Raw genomic sequence first — 19,559 nt, 5'->3', positions numbered from 1 at the left:
AGGAATGCCAACATCAACATACCGCATTGGAGAATCAGTATCGCAAAAGGCAATTGTTGGAATATTTCCAAGAGCACCTTCCTTAATGGGCTGCACAAAAATGGAAAAACAAAAATGAGATCAACTGATAGCAGAATTTCAAAGCCCCATGAAAACATTGGTTGTTAAAAGTGAAAACATATTACATATACAACATTACATCCTCAACACAACCAAAAAACTCTTTGAACATCTAATGCGGTACCTGATGATCAGTCCTTGGATCAGTCAGAATAAGAAGGCGAGGCTCGTTATAGGATGTCTGCATCTGATTAGTGAATGTTCCAGGAGTGTGCCTTCCAGCAATTGCATTTGCACCGGTGTATTGGGCAAATTTCAAGACTGCCCTCTGACCATATGGCCTAGCAGACTGAACAATGATGTCCTGCGGATTCTCGATGGCGACAATAATCCTAGCAGCAAGTTGGAGCTTCTCCCATGTCTTGCCAAGGTTAATTATGTAAATACCTGGTAACAGGAAATACTAAAAATCAACAAAAAGATAAAATGCGTTCTTTGTTCAGTACAATGTACAAACGAAAGAAGAGTAAATTGACAAAAGTACACATAAAAGAGTTTGGGATGGACAAAAATACCTACTAAAGATTCGTGAAAACAAAAGTATTCTTCAGATATTGTTTTCGATAGACAAAAGTGTCATACTGTTGGTAAGGTTTGATATTTACAAATCTTTAATGTGTACTTTTGTCCATGGAAAACAATCTTTGGTGTACTTTTATATTTATAAATCATAGCCTGTATTTTTATCCACCCCAAACTCTTTCACGTGTACTTTTGTATATATATTACTGAATTAGAATGATTATAGGCATCTTAAGGTTTGATCAATTTTGGAACAGAAGTTACCCGTTTATAACAAGCTAATAAAAAGCACATAACAAAAAACAGAACCCTATAGACACAAAAAGATAAATAAATAAACCGAAAAGAAAATTCACGAATGAGCAAGGAATATATAGACACAATAAATAAATAAATTTCTACACAGATCTCTGTGTATTTAATATGAGCAAACGAATATCAGAATAAACCCAAGATATAACGTTACAAAATCAAAATGCCCTTCAAATTCACCACAATCGACACACGCTTCAATCATATTCATATTCACAACCAAAATGTAACCGAGAAAATAAGAAAAAATTATCAAAAGAAGAGTGTTTTACCATCATTGCGGCGTTTGAAGACATAGCGTTCCATCTGGAAGTCGCAGTTTTTGGTTCCCAAATGCACCTCAGCCGCAAGCATCATCTGGATGTCTTGCTCCTTCTGAGAGAGCTGGCGCGGCGCAGCGGCGGAAGTGGCCATAGTTGCGGTGGAGATTTGGTCTCTCGAGAAGATTTGGAAACGCTTGAAGGTCCAAGTAGTAGTAGTGGCAGCGGCGAGAGGAAGAAGGTTTGACGAGTTAGGGTTTTGAGGAGGCACTTCTTCTGTTTCTCTCACACTCAATCAGTCGACAATAATTTACATATATATATATAAAACTATTTAAACCCTTACTAAATTTAGTCACAAAAAAACCTTTACTAAATTTTACAAACTAAACTCTTGTGAATTATTCAATTAAGGGACATATATTTGGTGGAAAAAGTATATTATTTAAAATATTTTATTTTTGCAGCTATAATTCATTCTTGATTTAATTTTTATTATTTGTTTTAATGATCATAGAAAAGTTAAATTAAAATTATGTTCCAAATTTTGTTTTGGTCTTTTTGAATTGAAGCACAACATAAACAGAGAATTTTTTATTTTTAATATGATGAAAGGAAGGGTGTATATCTGAGTTATGGGAGTGTATGGTGATTCACTGGCGTATGATGGCTGTCCAAGAGAAATCGGACCGTCTGATTGGAGGTACTGAAAATTCTGGGTCCGATTTATGTACTGGCAGAAAACCTTGGGACCGATTTATGTACTGTCAGAAAATTCTGGATCCGATTTCAAAAAACCCTGGATCCGATTTGTGTACTAGCAGAAAACTCTAGGTCCGATTTCAGAAAATCCTGGGTCCGATTTGTGCCCCCCTCTCTCTCTCTGCAATGAAATTGGACCCTCCGATTTGTATACTTTTCACAGTTTTGAAAAACACCAAAAATTACAATGTTAAAGTATATCATCACTCCTACTTCCATAACAAAAAAAATTAACCCACAAACAAACCCAAGAAGAGAGATGCAGCCTCATGAGTCAAGTCACTTGGTCTTATGTCAAGTCACTTGGTTTTCTTCTCAGCTTCCATGAAAATGCAACAATGGATGCCACCAGAGCCGCAATTCCACTGGTCGCCGCGGGTCGTGCTGTTCAGTCCGCTCCCTGAAGCATCAACAATCTTTTCATCTTAAATGAAAAATCTGCTTCGTCGTCGCTCCACAGTTGCTTCTTATTGTCGTTTCAAAGTTCGAGTCCTAATTCATTTAAATAAAGTTCATGAAACATTATTTTCTAGATGTCTTTCTTGGCGGCAGAGAAGAAGCGCCAACTTCGTTGGCATGTTTTGTGCCATTGATAAAGGACGATGGCAGAATCGATCTCCACTAACTCTCTTTTTTATTTATAATTTTCAAAAATTGCTCAATGTAATTGAATTATTATTATTGTTATTGAAGAGTTTCAAAAATAATCCAAAGACCTGTTGAGAAAATTTCAAATTTAAAATTGATAGATAGAGATCCATTAATTTAGTTTCCATTCAACCTAAAATTAATGCAATTTGCTTCTGCTTCACTTGAGGTAGGAGAAAGAGGAGAAGTGGGTGGTGTTGAAAAATGAGACGAAGGAAGAGTCGACAGTAATGAAGTGGAAAAAGATGTTCTCAAGTTATGTGCTAGAGGATGACGGCCATGCGACCGGCGTCAATATGCATTATATTCGAGCACCTGTCATCTTCAATTCTTTGAATTAATTAAATTAATATTATAAATTTATCCCTATAATTTTTTATAATTTTAAACTATACCTAGAATTCGGAGGTCATGAATATACTTTTTTCACCAAAAAAAACTCCTTCAATTGAACTATAAAATGTAAATTGAAATTTATATCTTATCCGTATGAAAATAAAATATTCGTTCAAAATATTAGTCAATATTAGAAAAATATTAAACCTAATCCTTTCTGGGCAATTGTTTTCCTAAATCTTACAAATACAAGAGAGCTGTGATTCACTGACCTCCTTGTCGTTGGATGTCTTTCCCAATCTCAAGAATCTTCAGATATCATTGTGTAGGAATCTGGAATCAGTGTCAATGTCAGAGGCACCACACAGTCACACACTGCTCTTCAACGTCTCAAAATAATTGAGTGCTCCAAATTAGTGTCATTTGCAGGAGAAGGACTGGCTGCACCCAACTTGACTCATCTGGAGATATCAAGGTGTAGGAATCTGGAATCAGTGTCAATGTCAGAGGCACCACACGCTGCTCTTCAACGTATCTCCATCTATGAATGCCCTGAATTAGTGTCATTTGCAGGAAAAGGATTGGCTGCACCAGTGGCGAAACTTGAAACAAAATTTTGGGAGGTCAGATAAAAAATAATTGTCAAAATATTTTTGATATAGACTCTACTTAAGATAAACTCGTCTAATCTCATCTCTCTGGTTTTGGTGATATTGACAAATTTAAAGCCCTTTTTCAAGATCTCGTTCCAAAAAGTTAAGGTTAAAGTCATGAGATGTAACTTTTTGAACTTTTGAAGGTTATATCTCACTTTCTTCGTCATTCATTAAAGTAGAAGAACTATCTACAAGTATTGATATTGTAAAATTTATATATTCTTTTTCTTAAATATTAGTCTTCCTCTTAAAAAATGTATCAATTCTTTTTGGTGGCATTTATATTTGTTAAATATCATTTCACTGCTGATCCTAAAATCTAAACAATGATCCAACATTACTGCACTACTATGCATTTCACAAAAAAGTGTAGAAAATAAAAAGAACTGAAAGACTATAGAATGATAACTGTGTTTGGTTTTTCTGATGACAAACTCCTAGTCTTGAAATGATATTAATTTGTGTATTAGTGTGTCAGGAGAAAGCCTATGAGCTCTGCATGAGATACATTGAGGAATAAGCAGCAATACAGAAACATGGGAATACCCTTGCTGTCACTTGAGTAGACAAGATCAAATATTTTGAAACTGAAACAGTGTCAATTGCAGAAAAGGAGAGGGAAACTTGAAAGCTAAAATGTTGTGGATAGTTAGCTGCCTACAATGGTCAATACAATGCATATATGAAGAGGCTTGATTGAGTATGATTAAGTTGTCCCTTTCAGCACATAATCTTTATATAAATTCAAACCATATTTACATTACCTTCATTCAATCAAAAGAAGTGATTTCTGTTTTAGCTTCAGGTTGGTATAGTTACTCTATTCCTCTCTGCAATTTACTTCAGGTTGGAGAATATGGCAGGAGAAAAGCTTCCTTTCTCTCTGTTACTATTTCAAATTCAACACTGTCCTTTGCCCGGCAAACGCTACAAGAAGATAAGTTGCAGCTAAACTCTTCATAAAGGTAACATAAACTCGATGGATCCAGAGGTATTGATCTTTGAAGCTGCTCTATCTCATATCATTTCTTATGGATACCAACTCAAATAGATTTTTCAGAGGCATCAAGGGATAGATAACTGCTGTGCTGGAGGATTTGCTTTCTTTCTGGTTTCACATATTAAAATGCGCATTAGGCAGCTTCTATGAGAATCGCAATTTGGTGAGCATGTAAGTACATTTGTCAAAATTTTGCATTGCGGTATTATTATTTTGATGTCAATCTTTTCTCAAGCTGAATTTGTCCCTTTCGGTTCTGTTTTTGAAGCTAAAAAGGAATGCAACAATGTTGAACGCATCATTGTGTATTTATCAAGCAGGTTCTTATCATAGTCCTTCAACTTTGAGGTGTGATCGCTATCCGTGCTCTCTACCCAAAAAGTTCGAAAACAACGGCTGTCTATTGTATCATTGATTTCACCATTTAGTTTATGTGGTTATGTTCTTGGACAAGAGTTCTGCACTTATAAGTAGTAGTGCTTGTAAGTTTTGAGACTTGCTTGTAGCTTTATTTGGAAAATAGTGAATACTTTTACCTTCCCGTGGGTTTTTTTCCCTCTCACATTGAGAGGTTTTTTCCCACGTTAAATTTTGGTGTTCTGTTGTTCTGTCATCTCTTCAATTATTTGCTGGTATTGATGCTTTCATATTATGCCTTTGACAGGTTTAGTTTATTCCCACCATGAATGATGATTTTACAATGTTAAATATCTTGCCTATGAAAATTATATTGAGGTGCAATCTATATAACTAGTAGCTTAATGTTTCTCTCTCTCCTTTTTTTTATAAGAGAAAGAAAAGAATTAAAGAAAACTAAAAGCAATTCAGTTTGATTGTACTAAACTCAGGAATATTGAAAATAATGCACCAACTATTAATTATCTTAAAAGGTTTTCATAGGTGTATACAAGAACTACTCTCTTCCTTGAATAAATGGAAGAGAAGAATCATACTCTTCCAAAAGGAAATTCAGTTTCATTAGAAAAAACTTTCAAAAAACTTTTTCAAAAAAAAATGTATGAAAAAAAAATATTGGTTCCCCCCTTTCCCCTAAATCATGGTAGAGGGGAACAACAATATTAGAAAATTGCTAAAAACATACAAGTTGTATGATAGAATTACTCTACTTAGTATGTTAAAAAGTTATTATTATAAGTTGATAAAAATAATTGAAAACAATCAATATCACTTGATAATTCTCAAATGAGATATATTTTTAGACGTAATAATAATAAATGAGAAAAATATTTATTCTTGGATGCAGGAACAACCTTATTTTAGAGATGCAAGGCAATTAATGTCAACAAAGAGAGTGGTTTATACAAACTTTGCTCATAACGACTACACTCACAAAATGACAAGCACTTAATTTATGATGGGGCCATAAGTTATGATGGACCAAAATGAGACAAAGGTAGTTTGATACTACAGTTTGAACAACTTGAAAATATTAATACTTTTTATTCAACACTTGAGCTACTTTTGTCTTATAAAGCAGAAGGACATCAAAATTTTGATTTTTAGTAATAATAAATATGAGTATACAGTGAATCCCAAACTGTGGTGGGAGAGGAAATTATGCAGCAAAAAATACACTCATTGCATCTTGTCCAGATTGAGGTAGAAATTATTATAGGCAAACTACTAAAACCAAAAATAATAAATACGTAGCTACATTTACCATTTAACAACTATCATCTCAACCTAGTGGGATGGACAAGATTTTTACTACTATTATCATCTTCACTTTGATCAGTGATCTCTCCACCTAAGTCTGAATTTAAGGCAATCAGCATTAGCCATCTAAGTTGTCTCCAAAAAGTACACATCTCATATTGTTGCTCTGCTGTATCCTTTGCTAACAATTGTTTTCCCAAATCTTTGCAAAAGCTAAAAATCAGTGGTTGCAGCAACCTGGAATTCCCAGAGAACAGCAGCAGCACAAGTATGATTTGGTAGAGTACAAATAGAAAACAGCTGCGATATCACTAACCTCATTCTCCTTGGATGCCTTTCCCAATCTCAAGATTCTTAAGATACAACAGTGTAAGAATCTGAAATCAGTTTCAGTCGGTTTCATATCTGCTCTTCAATGTCTCACCATGGTCGGCTGCCCCGAATTAGTGTCATTTGCAGGAGAAGGACTAGATGCACCCAACTTGACTCATCTTAAAGTCACAGATTGTGCAAGTTGGTGGCATTGCTGTCTCACATGAATAGTCTTCTCCCGTGTTTAGAGTCTCTCAGTATAGAAGGTTGCTCAAATCTTTGTAGGTTGCTGGAGGGTTGGTTTGCCGCCTAACTTGAATCAGCTTCTTGTGGGAAATCGCAAGAAACAAGTGATAGGGCTATCAGGGATGGGAAACTTCCACACCCTCACCCTCACTCATCTTACCATTTATGGTGGCTTTGAGGGCCCCAAGTCATACCCTGAGAAAGGTTCACTACCTCATCTTCCCTCCCTTACCACTTTGCACCTCTATTGCTTTCCAAATATGAAGACATTGGAGTGCAACCAGCTTCTACCCCTCACCTCCCTCAAACATTTACTCCTTTCATACTGTTCCAATCTGAGAAATATGGCAGGAGAAAAGCTGTCTTCCTCTTTGTCATCATTTCAAATTCATATCTGTGGTTTGCTGGGAGAACACTGCAAGAACAGGAATCATCAAATTTGGGCCAAAATTTCTCACATCCCCACCATTAAAGTCGATGGCATCAACCTTTTTGAATAAAAGGTTACTGACTACTTACCAAGTAATTCTCTAATCTTCATATTTCACATGCTAGCACAATTAAATAATTCATACATGCCTAAATTTCCTTTTCCTTACAAACAACAACATTAACTAGTTGAACTGATATGCCAAAAAGAATGCAAGAAAATTTGCATTATTTTCTTTCATTTATTGGGAAAGCTCTCATTTTATTGCTGTATTTAAAGAGACATCCTTTGTTATCTGACAAGAACTCATTGCTATATGTCATACTTATCATCCTTCATATTTTTCAGCATTTACAAAGGAAGATAAGAATTAAGATGAAATATAAATCAAAAGACAGGAATATCTTTTTTTTTTTCTGTATCCAACATTTGAAAATTTCTTTGGATGTATTAACAAATAGGTGAATCAAATTTATTGTTTTTCCCACCTTCTGCTGAGATTTCATGATTCAAAATATCATGGCATATATATGTAGTTGTGAAGTGGGAAGGCCTACTGTATCCATGCTTCATGTATCAAACTGGTAAGTGGTTTTCCCTCCTATTTCCACAAAGTATGCCCCATTTGCATCTTCTTAAAAATAGGATTCTCTTCCTCTTTTTCTTTTTTTATTCAAACAAATAACTTCAAATACTTCCACAACACAAAATTCTGCTTAACGGTAATATCAAACAAACTACAAAGATTCTTATTTTGAATACTACCTTAACTTTGGATGCAGAAAATTTATGGTGTTACTGTGCTGTATTTGGGTTATCTTTTTAAATAATTTAACAACCTTGTTTTGCAGGAAATTCCTACTGAGGCTGAACACAGATGGTTGAGATTTCATGGAATCATGGTATTTGTGAATATATGGAGATGTAATCTTATACAGTGGCAATCATATCAAAACTGTTTACTTTCAATTCAAGGTTCACTTGAGGTGGTAAAATGGAGTCCATTGATATGTTGGGAACCAGAAGTGTTTTCTGATTTTAGCTTCAGGTAGGTAATTACTCTATTATTCTCTCTGGAATTCCATTTTACCTGTTTGGTCAGAATAATTAAAATGATAGCTTCATATTTAAAAGGAAATAAAAAAGGAAAATTATTGTGAAGGACCACTAAGAATACTAGTTACAAAAAAGACCAATTATTTTTAAATTATTAAAAAGGACCAAATTAAATAGGTAGAAGGACCAAATAATTTTCCCAAGTAGACTTCAGTACCCTTAATTTCATTAAATCAATGTTTGTACTGAAAATTATTATTGCTGTTAACTTATTAGTTATTATGTAATGTTGTATGATGGCAAACATTATTTTTGACAGCATATTATTTTTGTCAATTCATCCTTTTCAGTATATAGGAAAACTCTCTACAAAAAGGGAAGAGTAGATCAGCAAGCAAATCAGAGAAAGAGAATCAAATTCTTCATCATTTAGTCTTGTCTCGATACAACTGCAAAGTTTTTCTCTTTTTCACTTGTGTCACTTTGTTTATCATTCTCTTTCTGCAATTGTTTTAAACAGAGAGTGAGTTATCCTAGGCTAGATAAAGAGACTTGTTCTGTTGTCCTTAGGTTGTGCTGTTTAAGAAGTTTGTGTTTCTGTAAGAAATTATTTGTAATAAACATTGATATAGTGAAAAATCTCTCTTTGGTTGTGAATTGGATGTAGACTCATGTTGGATTTGAACCAGTATAAATTTGTTGTGCCTCTTTTTTCTAACTCTCTCTTTGCATATTTTTTATCATCTTGCATTTGTGATATTATTTAAACTTTAAAGAGACTGGAAATTATGATTTTATTGAGCAAGAAAGTTTTTTAATGGTATTTGATTCAATCCCCTTCTCAATACTATCAATTGCTTTCTAAGTTGGAATATCCATAAGCTAACGAAGTCCTTTAGTGAATAAATAATAAGGAATGGATTAACAAATTTTGCATTATGGAGGACCAAATAATTTTTACACATTTAATATGTCAAAAGCTATACATTTGCATCTCTTCTATAATTTATCTTGGAGCATCTTTCAAAGAGAAATTATATTAAGTGTTTGTTATTTGTGTTGAATAAATATTTTAACTTCCAACTCTTCATAAAAAAAAAAATAGACATTATGGTATTTCTTAGAAGGTATGTGCTTATATTATGTTTGGGTGCTTCCAAATTATGCCTTTCACAGGTTTAGTTTATTTCCATCATGAATGATCATTTTACAATCTTAAATATCTTGCCTATAAATTATATTGAGGTACATTCTATATAACTAGTAGCTTAATGTTTCCAAATTCAAAATGTGCACATAAGTAGGGGAAATAAATCCTTGGAGTCTAGGTTGGTTGAATATACCATGTACCTTTCATTTTGTCTGCTTTCTCTCTATCCTTTTCTTTAGAAAAGAAAGAAAAGAATTAAAGAAAACTAAAAGCAATTCAATTTGACTGTACTAAACTCAAGAATATTGAAAATAATGCACCAACTATTAATTATCTTAAAAGGTTTTGATAGGTGTCTACAAGAACTACTCTCTTGGCATTTACACAGTTTTCCTTGAATAAATGAAAGAGAAGAATCATCCTCTTCCAAAAGGAAATTCAGTTCATTAGGAAAAAATCCATTAGGATCATTTTTGTTACTTGTGCTGCATAAGTAATAAAAATGACAAAGCAAGCTAGAAAGACCAAAATAGGAGAAATGAATGGATAAGAGTTAGTCTTCCGAAGTTCCACAGTTTGATTAAAATGATGTCAATATTCAACAGAGCTAAAAATATTATTGATAAAAATAAATCAATAAAAACTTCATGTCAAGGAAGCCACTGCACGGATGAAGTTAGACATGGAGGAAAACAGGTTTGTCATCAAGGGGGAGATTGATGAGTTTGGAAAACTCTAAATTAATATTTGTGATGACTAAACATTATTAAAAATAATTAATTACAAAATTATTAATCTGATTTTCATTTAACATATTTTGATTAATAATTTTGTTGTGCAGGTTTAATGTTGGGCCGAAAACAAATTTCTGGTGCAAGTCCAATATACATTCAGCCCTTGGTTTTAATAATTTATGATGAATATGGCTGAATGGAAAATAAATTAATTGGGCCAAAACTCAAACATTATGATAAGCCCAATTAATTTGGTTGAATCAAAATTTTATTGGGTCAGATTAAGCTTTATTGCAACAAAGCTCAATTTCAATTTTGATGAATGTTTCCATGCATGATCCGAATCCAAAGTCCATCAAGAAAGCAAAAGTTAACAATTGTTGCTTGCCTCCAACGGATTCCATTTCTCACTTTGGATGGAATTCAAATTTAATTTAATACATTGGAAACATAAGCAAGTGAGAGAAGATTGATTTGACTAAGGGCATCATTGCTACACGCCAACTAAGGGAAGTAAAAGCAAGCTATTTTCAATTAATTAGTTTAATCACTTTGAAATAGCTTTACTTCAGATTCTTTCTTCTCTCTCTCATCTCTTTCTCTCTTCGGTTATTGCACAGAAAATATTGGCAGCCATGGAAGCAAAAAAAAAGAGCTACCGAAAGGAAGAGAAAGCAAGCCTAAAGACCATCACAATGATGGCAATAAAACATACTAAAATAAAAATGAGTTGTGGCTGAGATTTTCACCAAATGTGGTTAGATTTGGTGAGGTAATCTCGAGCTCTTCATGCTCAGAAAAGGAAGATGAAGATTTGGCCAGCAAGGGAGATTCTTGAAGCATGGCTTGTCTTTGATTCTGCTCAACCACCACAGGGAGTAGCTAGAGTGGCAAAGTGATGGTTGAAGGCAGAGATTAAAGCAGATGAAGTCATTATCATCATGAGACATCAAGGGCCAAAAATCCATCTTGGAGAGCAAGCCTAGGATGGAGAGCCCGGATTGATGAAGGGTGATAATCAAGAAAGGACTAGAGGTAATTGCATGTTGGTTAATGCATGGTTATCTCTTCTCTCTCTGTGTGGCCGAACCGGTTCTGTGTTTGTTGAAGGAGGAAGAAGTTGGTTCGGTTTTAGCTTCAAGTGTGGAGGCTTTCCTCTTCTTTAAAAAGGGGGAACAACCACTGTTTAAAGCAAGGAGAAAATTTGAGAGTGCAAGGCACAGAGTTCTCAGAGCTACCTGAGCTAACAGATTTCTCTTCTCCTTCAATGTTCTCTATTTTGTAATTTTTCTGTTTAATTTTGTCATGTCTTGAGTCTTATGGAAAAAGGCAAACAAGTGAGGTTTGTATGAAAAAGCCATAGAGCGAAAAAGGGCAGAGAGAGCAAAATTAAAAGAAAAAGCCATAGATGTCTTAGAGGTCCTTTGTTCATCTATGTTGTGTATCATGATTCTGTGGGAATCCCCTTGTAAGTTGGGTTAGCACTTTACAAGTTGTAATCAGATTGATTATAGTGAAATTCCATCATGTTTGTGATGGAGACTGGATGTAGGCTACATTGCATTTAGCAGCCGAACCAGGATATATCTGGGTGCAATCTTCTTCTCCTTTCTACTCCATTTCTGTTTTCAAATACATAGGAGCAAAAACCAGAATTATCTCGTGCCAAGTGACGAGACAAAAAGAAAAGTCTCGTGGCAAGGGACGAGACAAAACAAAGTTGCTCGTGTCCATTGACGAGCAAAAACAGAAAAGTCTTCTCTGAAGGTCAGCAAGTGTTAGCATCGAAAAGGGGGCTAAGATTCAACCCCCCTTCTCTTAGCCACTGAAACCATCAATTGGTATCAGAGCTTGGTCTCAAAGAGATCAAGCTTTGCAGCTTGGAGTAAAGATCCTCATGACAGAAAACAGTGGCGCAAATGTGGTGTCTTACAATCTGGCTGAAGGTCAATCAAGCAACAGACCTCCTCTTTTCAATGGGAAAAATTATACCTATTGGAAGGAGAGGATGAAGATATTTGTACAAGCCGTGGATTACAGACTTTGGAAGATCATCTTGGAAGGTCCTAAATTTCCAACTACCACAAATGCTCAAGGAGTAATCTCTCTTAAACCAGAAGCAAGCTGGACCGAGGAAGATAGGAAGAAGGTGGAGTTAAATGCCAAGGCAATCAATCTGCTCAACTGTGCTATCAGCTTTGAGGAGTACCGACGAGTATCACGATGCACAACGGCAAAGGAAATCTGGGACAAGTTGCAAATCACTCATGAAGGAACCACCATTGTAAAGAAAACTCGGACAGACATGTTAAACAGGGAATATGAAATGTTTGCAATGAAGGAAGGAGAGTCCATTGATGAACTGTTCAAACGGTTCAATACCATCACTGTTGGCTTAGATGCTCTTGGAATCACACATTCAGAATCTGTGCTAGTGAGAAGAGTGTTGAGATGTCTCACAAAAGAGTGGGAAACAAAAGCTTTAATTATTTCTGAGAGTAGTAGCTTAGATTCCATGACACTTGATGATTTGAGAGGAAATCTTCTTGCTTTTGAAAACGCATATTTGAAAAAGGATTCAAAAAAGAAAGGGGTTGCTTTTTCTTCTGTGACTAACCCTCTGGATGATGAATCCAGCGATAACTCTTCTGAAAATGAGTTTGTGTTGTTTGCAAAAAAATTCAGGAAAATGGCAAAGCTCAAAGGCAAAGGCAGCAGCTCAAGGAGGATGAAGAAAGACCTTGGCAAAGTAATCTGCTACAATTGCAAGGAAATGGGGCATTTTAAATCTGATTGTCCCAAGTTGAAGAAGAAAGAAAAGCCGAGAAAAGGAAAGAAGAAAGGACTAATGGCTTCATGGGAAGAGTTGGAAAATGACTCAGATGATGATGATGAAGAATCAGAGACCAAGTCTCAACAGTGCCTTATGGCAGATCATGTAAATCAGGTGTGCCTAGCATCCAAAAGAAAGGAGAACATGTGGTATATGGACAGCGGATGTTCTAGGCATATGACCGGAAAGACAACATTCTTCATAAAGCTAGATGAGTATGATGGAGGACTTGTCACTTTTGGTGATGATGCAAAAGGAAAAATAGTGGCTGTTGGGAAAGTTGGTAAAAATTTTTCTTCTTGTATAAATGATGTGCTTCTTGTAAATGGTTTGAAACATAACTTACTTAGTGTTAGTCAATTGTGTGATTTAGGTTTTGATGTTATCTTTAAAAAGTTTGTTTGTTTGGTTGTTTGTGAGAAAACTGGGGATATTTTATTTGAAGCCAAGAGATGCAACAATGTGTATGGATTAACTCTTGAAGATTTAAAGGAACAAAATGTAACATGTTTTACATCTTTTGAATCTGAAAAATGGCTTTGGCATAGAAAGTTGGGACATGCTAGCATGTACCAAATTTCTAAGCTAGTTAAAAAGAATTTGGTTAGGGGAATTCCAAACATCAAGTTTGATAAGGATCTCACTTGTGATGCTTGCCAATTGGGTAAACAAGTAAAATCTTCTTTTAAATCAAAAGATGGAATCTCAACCAAAAGGCCATTGGAGATGTTACATATTGATCTTTTTGGTCCTACTAGAACTCAAAGTTTAGGAGGAAAACACTATGGTCTTGTAGTGGTAGATGATTACTCTAGATTTGGTTGGGTACTTTTTCTTGCTCATAAGAATGATGCATTTTATGCCTTCTCTACCCTTTGTAAGAAAATTCAAAATGAAAAGGATTTGAAAATTGCTCATTTGAGAAGTGATCATGGAAGGGAATTTGAAAACCAAGATTTTGAAAAATTTTGTGATGATTTAGGAATTTCTCATAACTTTTCATGTCCTAGAACTCCCCAACAAAATAGGGTGGTTGAGAGAAGGAATAGAAGCCTTCAAGAGATGACTAGGGCTATGCTATGTGAGAATGAGATTTCTAAATTTTTGTGGGCTGAAGCTGTGAACACAGCATGTTATATTTTGAATAAAACAATCATTAGAAAAGGGCTAAAGAAAACCCCTTATGAGCTATGGAAAGGAATCCCTCCAAATCTTAAGTACTTTCATGTTTTTGGATGCAAATGCTTTGTGCTTAATAATAAAGAAAATCTTGGAAAATTTGATCCAAAATCCTATGAAGGAATGTTTGTTGGATATTCCACCACAAGCAAGGCCTATAGAGTTTATCTCAAGGAGCATAGGACAATAGAGAAATCCATACATGTTACTTTTTGTGATTCTAAGTTAATTCCCAGTACTGTGATAGATAATGATTCAGATGGAGAAGGAGCTGGAACAAGCAAAGAAAATCCCAAATCTGTCCAGAATGAAGAATCTGCCAGTCCAATTTTGTCTCGTCAGATTGAATGAGAAACTTCCGTTTTGTCTCCTGAGCAGGCATAAGAAACTGAAACAGTGAGACCACCAGAAGTTCATCAAAACTCAACACCTGTCTGAAAGCCTAGAGAATGGAAGTCCATGAGGGGCTATCCTCATGACTTCATCATTGGTGATCCCTCTCAAGGTGTAACCACAAGATCCTCCACCAAAAGGCAAACCGAACCTAGCAACCTTGCTCTCTTGTCACAAATGGAGCCCAACAATATCAAACAAGCTCTTGAAGATCCATCATGGGTCAAGGCCATGCAAGAGGAGCTTGCTCAATTTGACAAGAATAAGGTTTGGACATTAGTACCTCATCCGGATGGTAAGAAGGTAACAGGTACTAAGTGGGTATTTAAAATAAACTTGGTGAGGATGGACAAGTTGTTCGTAACAAGGCTAGATTAGTGGCCCAAGGTTACGATCAAGAAGAGGGTATTGATTTTGATGAGTCTTTTGCTCCGGTAGCTATAATAGAAGCAATTAGGTTGCTTCTTGCCTATGCTGCCCATAAGGGTTTCAAAATGTTTCAAATGGATGTTAAGTGCGCTTTCCTTAATGGCTTTATTGATAGAGAAGTGTATGTGGCTCAACCCCCCGGTTTTGAACATAAAGAGTTTCCAAATTATGTTTTTAAACTAACTAAGGCTCTTTATGGCCTTAGACAAGCTCTAAGAGCTTGGTATGAAAGGCTTAGTGCCTTCTTGTTGGAAAATAATTTTCAAAGGGGAACCACCGACACTACTTTGTTCATTAAAGTTTCTAATGATGATATTCTTCTTGTTCAAGTTTATGTTGATGACATTGTATTTGGTTCGGCCAGTGTTTCCTTGTGTGAAGAGTTTGGAAAACTCATGACTAGTGAGTTTGAGATGAGTTTAATGGGAGAGCTTACTTTCTTTCTTGGCCTGCAAATTAAGCAAACTCCTAGTGGTACTTTTATTCACCAAGGAAAGTATACAAAAGAACTTATCAAAAAGTTTGGCCTAGAAAATTCCAAATCAATGGGCACTCCTATGCATCCCAATACTAAACTTGAAAAGGATGATGATGGCCAAGATGTGGATGAAACAAGGTATAAAGGAATGATAGGTTCACTTATGTACCTTACCTCCTCTAGACCGGATATAGTCCAAAGTGTGGGTGTATGTTCAAGGTTTCAATCTAATCCAAAAAAATCCCACCTTACGGCTGTTAAGCGCATCATTAGATACATTAAGGGAACTTGTAATTATGGATTATGGTATCCTAAAACTGATGACTTTTGTGCAGTAGGTTTTTGTGATGCAGATTATGCGGGAGATCGAGTGGATAGGAGGAGCACCTCCGGCATGTGTTGCTTCCTTGGAAGCTCACTCAATATGTGGTCAAGCAAGAAACAAGCCACAGTGGCTTTATCCACAGCTGAAGCCAAATATGTTTCCGCATCTGCATGTTGCTCTCAATTAATTTGGTTAAAAACACAATTGGAAGATTACAAATTAAAGATCAATAGTATTCCTTTATTTTGTGATAATATGAGTGTTATAAACATTTCAAAAAATCCTGTTCTGCACTCAAGAACTAAGCACATTGAGATAAAATATCATTTCATTAGGGAACATGTGCAAAAGGGTACTATTGATATTCAATTTGTAAAATCTGAAGACCAAATTGCTGATATTTTTACAAAACCTCTCTGTGAAGACAGATTCTGTACCTTGAGAAAAAGTTTGGGAATGTTTGATTTAAGTTTCATTGAAAATCTGTGAATATGTGACTCTGTTCAGTTTTGCTCGTAGGTTTGGACGAGATGAAAAATAATGCTTGATGGAGGAGCTATGGTTAAGGGGGAGGCTGCGCAGAAATAAACTCCTATGGGTCCCACGAAATTTGTTGACCCCACTTTGACCGTTTTGTTAGTTCCTCATTTTTTTGAAAATCAAATCTCAAGATTGTCTTATCATATCTTTTGGAAGAAGCATAGGTCAAATCAAATCCTTCTTTTTCAACTAATCCCTTGATTTAAGGAAACCATCTTTTCAAACTCTTGGAAACCACCTTGGTCATTAATCACCCACCTTGTGCATTAACTATCTCATATTCTCCTTTCACTCAACATTTATTCCATCCATACTCTCTCACACAATTCGGTTTAATTCACTCTCTCATCTCCTACCCTTTCACTCTTATTATCATGAACAAAAAGGACACACCCGAAAAGAGCACTCAGAAGTTTAAAGGGATTGCCTTGAATGACACCAAGGAGCCAGCAAATTTGGAGTCATGGGATTTCAAGAAAAAATTTCATAAGCCACACTCTCACTATGATCCATCTAGGTTTGACTCATGCGCTTCCCATGAATTCCACAATGAAGTTCTGAAAGAACGAGATCTCTGTGCTACTTATCTAGTCAGCCTAGACTCACTCTCCAACAAAGGGATCAATGTCTCCTCTCTGTTTGATAATCTTCAATGGACTCCTCTGCTTCACATCCGGAAGCCAGTCTACCCATGCTTAGTCCGTGAGTTCTATGCCAACATGAGACTTATTGATGGCACAATCCACTCATATGTGAAGAAGATTCATATCACTCTTGATGCTGGAATCATTGGGATGGCTCTAGGTTACAAAGAAGAAGGACCAAGAGCATACATGTCTAAGAAATGGGATTTAAGGGTTGGGATCACATACCAGATGGCTTTAAATCACACCTGCGAAGGTCTCTCCAAAATGGAGTACGGCACCAACTCTCAAAGAACTTGGTCCAGATAAGACAATTCTTCTTTACAAAATCATATCTCATGTTCTCATGCCACAAAGTGGACCACGACATCGTGTAACAGTGTCTGACTTTCTTGTCCTTTTTGCTCTCGTTACTTCATCTCAAATATCATTTGCATACCTTATGATAAGGCACATGTGGAAATCTGTCAAAAGTTCAAAAAGGCCTAATCTTCCATATGGAATGTTTCTCACCTGCATCTTTGAATATTTTAAAGTTGATATAACAAATGAAGATGTTGAGAATAAGGTTTCACTCATAAAGGGAGAAGGAGCTGGTGACAAGAATGCTGATTCTGAATCAGGAGTACAATCTATCTGATGTCTTATGTGAATTCTGGTGTTATTCGGTTCCTGTTTGAACTTTTGATTGATTATATGGATACTTTTGCGATACTCTGTTAAACACTTGATTATTTTGCATATTTTGTTTCATAGAATAAATCCTGTTTGCAGTTGCCCCCGTGATGACAAAAGGGGGAGGAAATTTAGGTTCCAAAATTGAAATTGGAACGAAACAGGGGCTGGAAAAACAGGGGAACAGGAGTTAGGGGAACAGGGGTTGAAATTTTCAATTTTAAAAATTCATGATCACCCTTGTTCAAAGAATGCATGTTGTTATTGCATTTGTTTTACTATGGTCATTGCTGTTTGAACTGCATTAGTTTTTGGTTTATCATGATTAATTTATTTGGCATTTGGTTTATAATGATGTTTGATTTATTTTGATGCCTGGCTGTTGATTCATCATTGATAAACTTGTTGGATTGAAAATTTATTTTTGACAGTTCCTTTAATTTGTGTAAAATATCAAAACTGCCTTGTTTTGTTCTTCAAATATTTCTCATAATGTTATTTTGCTCTGATATTCTAAACAGAAAAATGTTTGAAAAATATTTGGATACTTTTTGTAGTTTGAGCAGTAAATCAGTTTATGATATCAAATGAGTTTTGATTATCAATTAAAACTGCTCATAAATCAAGCATTTAGCATTATAAAAGATACTAAATAACATTGTTACCTGAAGCTTGATTTAAATGTTACAAATTAAGTGCTTCCCTAAGTAATATGAGTATACATCTAGGGGGAGCAATGTGACATTTTGAAAGGGGGAGAAATTTAAATATTTAAAGGGAGTACTCTATACTCAATCTCTAAATTTCTTTCCATTTCAATTTTAATAATGTTTGTCATCAAGGGGGAGATTGATGAGTTTGGAAAACTCTAAATTAATATTTGTGATGACTAAACATTATTAAAAATAATTAATTACAAAATTATTAATCTGATTTTCATTTAACATATTTTGATTAATAATTTTGTTGTGCAGGTTTAATGTTGGGCCGAAAACAAATTTCTGGTGCAAGCCCAATATACATTCAACCCTTGGTTTTAATAATTTATGATGAATATAGCTGAATGGAAAATAAATTAATTGGGCCAAAACTCAAACATTATCATAAGCCCAATTAATTTGATTGAATCAAAATTTTATTGGGTCAGATTTAGCTTTATTGCAACAAAGCCCAATTTCAATTTTGATGAATGTTTCCATGCATGATCCGAATCCAAAGTCCATCAGGAAAGCAAAAGTTAACAATTGTTGCTTGCCTCCAACGGATTCCATTTCTCACTTTGGATGGAATTCAAATTTAATTTAATGCATTGGAAACATAAGCAAGTGAGAGAAGATTGATTTGACTAAGGGCATCATTGTTACACGCCAACTAAGGGAAGTAAAAGCAAGCTATTTTCAATTAATTAGTTTAATCACTTTGAAATAGCTTTACTTCAGATTCTTTCTTCTCTCTCTCATCTCTTTCTCTCTTCGGTTATTGCACAGAAAATATTGGCAGCCATGGAAGCAAAAAAAAGAGCTACCGAAAGGAAGAGAAAGCAAGCCTAAAGACCATCTAATGATGGCAAGAAAACACACTAAAATAAAAGTGAGCTGTGGCTGAGATTTTCACCAAATGTGGTTAGATTTGGTGAGGTAATCTCGAGCTCTTCATGCTCAGAAAAGGAAGATGAAGATTTGGCCAGCAAGGGAGATTCTTGAAGCATGGCTTGTCTTTGATTCTGCTCAACCACCACAGGGAGTAGCTAGAGTGGCGAAGTGATGGTTGAAGGCAGAGATTGAAGCAGATGAAGTCATTATCATCATGAGGCATCAAGGGCCAGAAATCCATCTTGGAGAG

At 35.3% G+C, this 19,559-nt stretch overlaps 1 protein-coding gene and 1 pseudogene across 1 annotated transcript in view; one reads left to right on the top strand and one right to left on the bottom strand.

Moving 5' to 3' along the window:
* LOC107472103 (40S ribosomal protein SA-like) overlaps window positions 1-1,518 on the bottom strand; it is a 2,692-nt pseudogene extending 1,174 nt beyond the window's left edge.
* Window positions 1-19,559, top strand: part of LOC107472097 (putative disease resistance RPP13-like protein 1) — a 43,327-nt gene that overhangs the window by 4,370 nt on the left and 19,398 nt on the right. The gene's annotated exons all lie outside the window — the stretch shown is intronic.

This window comes from Arachis duranensis, chromosome 2 (assembly GCF_000817695.3).
Source record: "Arachis duranensis cultivar V14167 chromosome 2, aradu.V14167.gnm2.J7QH, whole genome shotgun sequence".
Classification (NCBI taxonomy): domain Eukaryota; kingdom Viridiplantae; phylum Streptophyta; class Magnoliopsida; order Fabales; family Fabaceae; genus Arachis; species Arachis duranensis.
This window is presented reverse-complemented; position numbering and strand designations above follow the sequence as displayed.